Source organism: Ixodes scapularis, unplaced genomic scaffold (assembly GCF_016920785.2).
Source record: "Ixodes scapularis isolate PalLabHiFi unplaced genomic scaffold, ASM1692078v2 ptg001568l_1__unscaffolded, whole genome shotgun sequence".
Lineage (NCBI taxonomy): Eukaryota > Metazoa > Arthropoda > Arachnida > Ixodida > Ixodidae > Ixodes > Ixodes scapularis.
Genome location: NW_024610167.1, coordinates 1,771,302 through 1,780,477, shown reverse-complemented (window position 1 = coordinate 1,780,477; position 9,176 = coordinate 1,771,302). Strand labels below are relative to the sequence as shown.

The following is a 9,176-nucleotide window of genomic DNA, read 5'->3' as shown; positions in this document are numbered from 1 at the left end:
ATCTGCACTTAGCCCATCGACATGAACAAATAAAATTTAAAAAAAACTTTATTATGATTGTACACTTGCATTAAAATAAATTTCACATTCCTATTGCTACGGAATCTCAGAGCAGCACACATTATCTGCATGCCACCCCGATGGTTAAGATGCTGGGAAATTTTTTTGTCAAAATTTTCAAAACATATTATAATATATATCTTACTGATCTAAACATGAATTAATTCATCCAAGTACGAAACCGCCCAGATAAAGACTTGCAACACAACTGAAAGAAAGACGATTATCATGCATCGTTGGGCAGTTGAGGTCATCAAAGCAGGCATATCATCACATAACCTAGAAAAAAACGGCCCCTCCTTGCAGCCTGGCCAGTCGCGACACCCAGGTGCCACGGGCGGGCAGATGTAGGCAAGTGGGTAACAAAAAAGAAACAAGCTTACACAAGGATTAGACTATATAGGACCCTACTGGTGCCTTCACTGTGTCGCAATCACCAGTAGCCATTCGGACGTGCTCTTCTGATGCGGGAATATTATGTATGTTGCACATGACGCAAATTTTACAGATTCCGGATACGTATTGGGCCACAGCTTCGAAATCATTTCTATATTCCACAAAAAAACATTTTTTTCTAACTAAGGTCTTTGGCTCAATTTAAAATAAAGATGATGAGACTTTTATATTATTTTAGCTAATTGGTGAATAATGACCTACATCTACATAAGTAGGAATAAGACGGACGTGGGAATGTATGCAAGAGATTAGAGCAAAAAGGCAGGCTAGCTAATGACGAAGCATAGTAAAAAAAACGCAGAGACAAGGAGCTAAAACGGACAAGAACAACACCGTCTCAGAGATCTCATTGGAGGTGTTGTTCTTGTCATTTTAGCTCCTTGTATCTGGCTTTTTTCTACTATGAAACGTTTGAACAGCCCCTCTCTGCGTTATTGGCACACCTTAGGCCGTCCTTGATCTATTTGCACTTTGGTGATTTTTATATTCATTTCGGAATAATGTTGTTTTTATTATTTTGATTTAACTTGTTATCAGACAACAAAATTACTTTACAAGTAATTTTGTCTTTAATTCTTACGTTTCTGATTACCACGATTTGTTAAATTTCTACTCTGTTTTCTTTTAGTCGGTATCTTTGTAGGTTACTTATACCAATTCAAACTATTGGAAATACATGTTTTATTGTAGTGTTTGTATTTTATACTGATGTAGCCCCTGCGCAAAATTTATAGTGTGAAATAATTTTTGCTTTTTTCCTGCTTCATTATTGACAGCACCCTCGGAAATGCATTTGCCTCAATATCGTACTGTCACAAATTCTAAATAACTTAAATTTAATCGATGCAATGTGTGCATCACCAATATTGTTTGTACTGTCAGCATGAAACACTGCCAACCTAAGCAACAGAAAGATAATTGCTAAAGTTTTTAAAAGAAACATTCGGAACATAGCTACTTTTTTGGACACATATGCCGACATGCGTCACTGACATCCCCAACAAAACAAAACAAAAAAATCATTCTGGAGGTGGAACATTATTTCTAGAGGCTCTGAAAGGCTCCAAATGCAGTTTACTGTTATATGAGACGCAAACAAATAAAAAAAAAAAATTCTAACCAACCTTATACAACCTACAGCAAAGGCTGGACGTACATTTGGCGGTTGAAAAAAACCGCAGTGAAAGCTTATTTTTAAAGCTAGGAGCAACTTTACTGGCAACAAACTATCTATCAGTGGTTCCCATTGAATGACATTTTTCTCACCAGGCTTTGAAGATCTTTTCAGTTTTATTCTCGCTAAATATTCTTCCCAAAGTTATTTGGTGTTCACAAGTATAGACGCCATGGGAACCATACACTGTAAAAAAATTTTGCGCCATTTTACGGCAAAAGTTGCCGGTTCAATATTGCCGACATATTTTCCGTAATCCAGAATATCCTGTGAAAACAAGACATATAATTTCGTAAAATGACGGAACGTCCATAGCTCACTTTACGAACAATTATCCATTTTTCATTTTACGGTAAAAGTTGCCGGTTCAATATTGCCGACATGGTTTCCGTAATCTAGAAACTGAAACGTCCGTAAAAACATGGCATATATTTCGTAAAATGACGGAATATCTGTAGCCCACATTACGGACAGCTATCCGTAGGAAATATAAAAGCTGTTCGCACTAAGTAACGAAGCATTATACCTTTCCGCCTTATATAAGGCCAAAGCTACGAGCCATTCGTACCACCTGCACCTCCGATACATCTGCAGACTCCCCTCGCAGAGCTCTAGCCCTGCCAGGGGTTTCACCTAATGTATCAAAGGTGCAGGATTGGTGCAGACGGCTCGTAGCTATGGCCTTCAAAAAGACAGAAAGGTATAGTGCTTCATTACTTAGTGTGAACAGCTTCCGTGTCCAAGTAAGCCGAAGTCACACGAAGCTTTGGGGTACAGATTGGTATGGAGAGTTCATAGCTCCGTCATTCAATATATGCACTTGTATAATTTTTCATCCTTAGACAAAACACGCAAGAGTTGATGTTTTGCGAAAGAAAAAGAGCACACAACCTGTACTACTCCTTGCCAGCATTATGTTGTGTGAGATCAGCTGTTCCTATAGGCAACAGCTGAACAAACAAAGCAATTAAGAAGTTTCACCACGATACCTTTATTGGAAGAGGGCATGCCTTGCTTTAAGTTCGGAGAAATTTTACATTATAGTTGTCCTTGCGCTGGCCATGTAGATACCCCTCCTTGCTTGTGCTTATAGTTGTCCTTCAATTGAAGACATCTTCAGTATCTTCATAGTGCATGTAAGGGCAGCTTGAAATAAAGAATAGTAGGGGATTCGAAATCAATAGACAGTCACAACAAATTGTATATGACATACATGGTTAAAGTCTGCAAGCAATGTGCTTATCAACTATCCCAGCTATCCACCTTTCTTTATGACATATAAAACAAACCTTTCATAAATTGAACCAAAATAAAATTTGCATTGACTTCAATACCTAATACAAGTGTTTGAGAAATAAAAGAAGCGAATTAAAATTGCACAACTATTCAGTGATATTAAGCACATTAAATTCAGCCGGATCTCCCTTAGTTTACACAGTAGGCTCGCAATAATTCAAACTTGGATTTCAAAAACTTGGGTTGTCCTGCTACGTTCTCAATGTATTCACAAGCCGCTTAACTCGAACGGCGCTTTCGTGCAATTCACACTTTTTGTTCTCGCGGCACCGTTGAGAGCACTTCTTTCCGAGTACTGTGGAGAAGGTGTTGCTTTTCCGCAGTGCACCGGTGCTCGGTACGAAGTGCACTCAACGAGGCTAAAGCAGAGTAGAGCTGTATATAGACTGTTTTACTAAAAGATGGCGAGAGGAAAGGGCTACTGGCGTTTTCCCCCTTGCTGCAGCGTTTGAAAGAGTGAAAATTCCAGATGAGAGGCTTCGCTGGTGTTGGGTGTAGGCATTGCTCGCACTTTGTTTGCGCTTTCTTCTCTGTTTTAAATTCCCAAACTTAATTAGAGCCACGGGCTTTGATAGCGACAGTCCCCCGGTCATCGGGACATCATTTCTCGGTTATAGGCTGCACGAAGAACGACAGAAAGTGTCGAATACTGCCGAGGACCTATGTAGCTTGCATGAAATCCGACAAAACGAGTGCGGCTGCAATGTCTTTAAGCCCCATCTCTTTCCACATGACCCCGAAAAGACCTTTCCCCAACGCCATCCTCTCGACTGTGCTCGGAACATTTTGTGAATGAAGCGTGCACCGCACCTAATGCTGTACCGTCAATGAACATGGAGTATGCTCGCAAGGTGCGTGCAAGTGTTCTGCTGATAATTGCTGTTTCAGCTTGTAAAATGTTGTAACTGAGTTTATCTTAATATTGATATTTTGAAGTGTTTACAATGATTTTATTTTATTATCTAGAGCACATAGTTGAAGGCTGATTACCGCTGTTGGGTGTGGCTGGAAATTGTCGAAAAGCTGGTCCTATTGCTTTTGCCTGAATCGCGATCTCCTGCGCGATACCAGAGAGCCGTGAACCTCTGTTGACCGTCACAGCGCGACTAGATTATTTTTATTTTCAAAATTAGTACCTATTGTAGCTGGAAAGAAACCTTCAATTTATGTTGCTGAAAGTTGAAACATGCTCATGCATCGATGCTTATAAATGTAAAAACATGCTCCTGCATAGGTGTTTATAAACATTTTATTTGAGGATCCCGTGCCGACAAGTGTGTCTTTTGTCGAGAACTGAAAACAGCAAAGTCGAGATGCGCCTATTGCCGGAGCGAGTCGATCAATGATTCAACGATTCGAAATAGATGCATAAGCATGTTTAAACTTTCAGCAACAGAAATTGAAGGTTTCTTTCCGGCTACATTATGTACTAATTTTAAAAACAAGAAGAATCCAGTCGCTTTGTGATGGTCTACATAGGTTCACGGCTCTCTGGTATTGAGCAGGAGATAGCAATTCTGGAAAACTGATAGAACTAACTTTTCGACAATTTCCAGTCACACCCGGCAGCGGAAATGAGCCTTACACTAAGTGTTGTGGTTGATAAAACTGAGTCATTGTAAACACTTCAAAATATCAATATTAGAATAAATTCAGTTACAAAAAGTTGCAAGCTGAAACAGTAATTATAAGGAGAAAACTTGCACGCACCTTGCGAGCGTACCCCATTTCATCGATTGTACAGCGTTAAGTTCGGTGCGCACTTCATTCACAAAATGTTCTGAGCACAGTCAAAAGGATGGCATTAGGGAAGAGTATTTTCGGTTAACGGACGCAACCCACTGCTGCCGGAAATCGGGGTCACGTGGAAACAGCCGCACTCGCCTTGCCGGATTCCGTACAAGTACATAGGTCCCCAGAGAGTATTCAACGCTTTCTGTCGTTATTCGTGCACCCTATAACCGAGCAATGGTGTCCCGATGACAAGGGGATCATCGCCATTGAAGCCCGTGGCTCTAATTAGGTTTGGGAGTTTAAAACAGAGAAGAAATGCAGGCACCCAACACCGGCAAAGCCTCTCACCTGGGACTAACTCTTTCTAACGCTCGAGCAAGGGGGAAAGTGCCGGTTTTTGTTTTGAATTCAAGAACTTTTTTAGTGTTTCTTTAAACATGGTGCCTATGAAGTACTTCATGAACCTGAAATACTATACCCGTTTTCACCTCAAGAACCGTAGTAAAACAAGATTTCCCACACTAGTGTTAAATTAAAACAATGAGAGCAAAGTTGTTTCGTTAAGAGGTGCTCACCTGATAGGCATCTGTGGAATCAGGCATTGACTCATTGCTCCCAGAACTGAAGAGCTGGCTCTGTAAAAAAAAAGTATTGTTCACCTTCCTGTGCATATTTTGCGCAATTGGAAGAGACAAGAGATATTGTTAAAAATTAGCAATCCTTATGGGCCCGTTTGCTCGAAGCGCTAACCGCGGCTAAAGTTAGCTGCAGCACCTAGGAGAGGGATTTTGAAATCAAGTGACGGGCTCAGTAGGGATGCGGGGAAACATGGCGGAGCCCCGGTGACTGAGCGCCGCTCGCTTTGGAACTAATATGTCGTTGTAGCTGCAATATCGGGCGCATAGTCAGCAACAAATGCTGCAGTAGGCTTTCACTTTGCCTTACCTCACTTATATTGCAAAGCATGCGCAATGACCTTGCCGCAATTGTTAGATAATCTTTCGATTCTGGCAATTCCTAAGCCTGATGAACGCGATAATTGTCAGCATGGCAACGTCTTTGGAAAGCGGATTGCCTTGACTCAATCGGCCGGGTATTGATAGCACACAAAAACAGACAGCGTCCCAATAGACCTTTTTCTAAATTACCCAAGCATCGAGGAGAACGCTGGAAGTGTAATTCTACGGTCTGCACGCGCTGGCCTCCCTCTTATAAAAGATTCGAAGTATATAATCATAATAAGGCTTTGACGAACGCACGTGCAAGGCAAAATTTGTTTTAGACTTTTTGCTTTTGAACAATTACTACTGCAGACGCCAGCACGTGCAACGTGTGTAACTACACTCGTAGCGTGCACCTCGGTGCTTGGGAAATTTAGAGAAAGGTTTATGGGACGCTGTCAGCTTTTGTGCGCTATCAATACCCGGCCGATTGAGTCAAGGCAATCCACTTTCCAAAGACGTTGCCATGCCGACAGCTACCGCGTTCATTTAGGCTTAGGAATGGCCAGAATCAAAAGACTATCTAAACAATGCGGCGAGGTCATTGCTCGCGCTTTGTGATTTAAGTGAGGTAAGGCAAAGCGGAAGCATACTACACCATTTGTTGCTGACTAAAGCGCCCGATATTGCAGCTACAACGACATATTAGTTCCAAAGCGAGCGGCGCTCCGTCATTGGGGCACCGCCATGTTTCCCCGCATCCCTACCGAGCCCATCACGTGATTTAAAAATCCCTCTCCTAGGTGCTCTGGCTAACTCTAGCCGTGGTTAGCGATTTCGAGCAAACGGGCCCAGATGTGCAAACTTTACTGTTCAAGGCTGCTAGGAGCAGTTTATGACACTAGTGTTCAATCAAAACAATTAGAGAAAGGTTGTTCCTTTAAAGTAAAAACATTATTTAAAATTGGAAGTGACTTTTACCTTCAAAGTGCTATAACTAGGGGTGTGCGAATACCAAATAATAGTTTTCGAATTGAATACCGAATCGAATCAAGAAAAAAAAAGCCGAATATCGAATCGAATATCGAATAGTGATTTTATTTGTAGGAATTTTTCAAAGTGTGCTGCAAATGAGACTATTATATGTGCAGAGTATGTGCCTGGTGTAGAATATGCATCTTGTACGGAACAAAAGCAAAAATGTAAAAAAAAAACTTCTGGTAAAAAAATAAAGCAGTTGCTGTTGGACGTTGGCCACTAAAGATCCAATTTTATGGCGCAAACATAATCTATCTACCCTAAACGTCACGAAAAAAAAAGTTACAGCCACGCGTGCCTTCTCGTTAAAAGCACAACCTAACACCGCGACCTTTTTAAAAAAATATTTGTGTATCTCAGAAAAGGGACATTTTGCGATATTTGGTCTCCATTTTAAAGAAGGAAAAGGACACCGGGGATTCTATTTTGCATAAATAAACAGATAGGTGTTAAATCTGAGTAAACAGGCTTAAACAATATATAATCTGAAGCAAGGAAACAAAACTTGGTTAGGTGGCGCAAGTCACCGTCCAACTGCCGCTATGCATCAATTTTTCCGTCTATCTATCCTGTTTTAGAGAGCCTTGATTTAAAAGAGGGAGCAAGCGAAACTGAAACTACGAAGACTGCTCCAGCGCAGGTTGGTCGTAAGTGTGCATGTGTTGTGTTGTCGCGTGGAAAGAAGGCGAGCAAACAAAAGAGCGACGAAACCTGCCCTGCCTGCCCGATCCCGATCAATGCTTCCGTCTTTTCGTCACCTTCTCGCAGTTCGTAATTCAAACGCGGCTATCGAACAGTTGGAAACCCTCTAAAATCTAGGCACACTATTTTTCCGTTGAGTTTTGTTCAGAATCAGAATTTGCGGCTTACAGCTCCAAAAGAACGACGACGATAACTCGGCTGGTTTCGTCAGCGTGGTTAACGTAGTTTTCTTTGTGTGCTCGTGCTTTCGCCGATTTCCGTGAATGCGGCAAGTGTGTTCTACATCGGCGCTCGTGAAAAACAATTAGGCATGGCGCAGCGTAACGGGATGTTTCGGTTGTGATTCAAGGGAAGATTGTGTCACGATCGTGAGTAAATCGGCGTGCTATGAAGTTTGTGGCTTTCGTTAATTTCCTTTTTTCTAACCTGCGCGTTAGATTTTTGTGGAATGGTAGGACCAAGAGGTGTTTCTCGCATGGTCTGTCTAATATCACAGCGCTTACATCGGGAGAAAGAACGACTTTTTTGTCAGCTCCGCGCCGACCGCGCGTCTTTGGCCAAATATATTGAATATTCGAGTGACCAAATACTAGGAATTCGATTCGCGAATCGAATTATTCGGGAACTTTCTATTCGATTTAATTCGTATATTCGAGTATTTGCACGCCCCTAGCTATAACACATGAAATGCAGTATTTAAGAGGTTGTTTTTTTTTTATTTTGAACTGAATGTGTGTATAGGCCACATGACGTCAGATCAAGCGACATCAATTTTTCTGCCAAATTTAGTGGGGTAGCTGAATTGGTACAGAGGTCACGTGACATCCATTTTTCCGCTACATTTAGCAGGAACCTTACCTTGTAGGTCACATGACGTCAGATTACATGACAAATTTTTCTGCCAAATTTAGTGGGTAAATTGAATCGGTGTGTAGGTCATGTGACATCAATTTACCCGCTAAATTTAGCGGGGAACCTGAATTTGTCTGTAGGTCACATGACGTCAGGGCACATGAAATCAATTGTCCCTCTAAATCTAGCAGGGGAACTGAATTAGTGCATAGGTCGGATAGCATGAATATTTCCGCTAAATCTAGAGGGGGAAATTGAATGGTTGCATAGGTCACATGACGTCTATTTTTCCGCTAAATTTATAGAAGAGCTTCAAATTGTCTGTAGGTCTCGTGACATAAATTTTTCTGCTAAATTTAGAGGGGAAACTGAACTTGTGTAGAGGTCACGTAGCAGCAATGTCCCCGCTAAATTTAGCGGCAAATGCACGGATGGATGGACAACATTTTAGGATTGGGGGGTAATGTTGAAAAGCACTTAATGTTTTTAAAAAAAAAGCTGCTCACCTGATGCGCATCTCTGGAAACAGGCTTTGACTAGCAATGAATTGTAGCCCCAGGACTGAAGTGCTGTTTGAGTAATGCTTCCTGCACAAACAATTAAAAAAAAAAGTAAAAACACAAGCCCCAAAATTTTCTTGCCATTCTCCTTCCCCTGCTTTTCTGTGCATTTGATTTATTTCATCCATTGGCAAATCCTAAAGATTTTGAAGTGCTTATCCTACGTCTTTCTGTTAAGCCCGGTTCATGTTGCAGAAATTTGGCCGAATGGGTAACCCGGAGCATTCATTGTTCGTCGAGACACTTTTCCTTTTACTCCATCCCGTTCTTGACAGCAGAAACTACTCTCTCTTGACCACAGTCATTAAAGGGATACTGAACTGAAATTTGGATTTCGCAAAATAAGGCTGTAGAAGCGTTGAA

At 41.3% G+C, this 9,176-nt stretch overlaps 1 long non-coding RNA gene across 1 annotated transcript; it reads right to left on the bottom strand.

Annotated features, from left to right (window-relative positions):
* Nucleotides 1-2,726: 2,726 nt before the first annotated feature.
* Nucleotides 2,727-8,813, bottom strand: LOC120844792. Its single transcript, XR_005716482.2, has 3 exons — nt 8,760-8,813; nt 5,296-5,355; nt 2,727-2,836 (listed from the first exon to the last, which is right to left on the bottom strand). It is a non-coding gene; the product is annotated as an uncharacterized LOC120844792 (long non-coding RNA).
* Between the last annotated feature and the right edge of the window lie 363 nt (nt 8,814-9,176).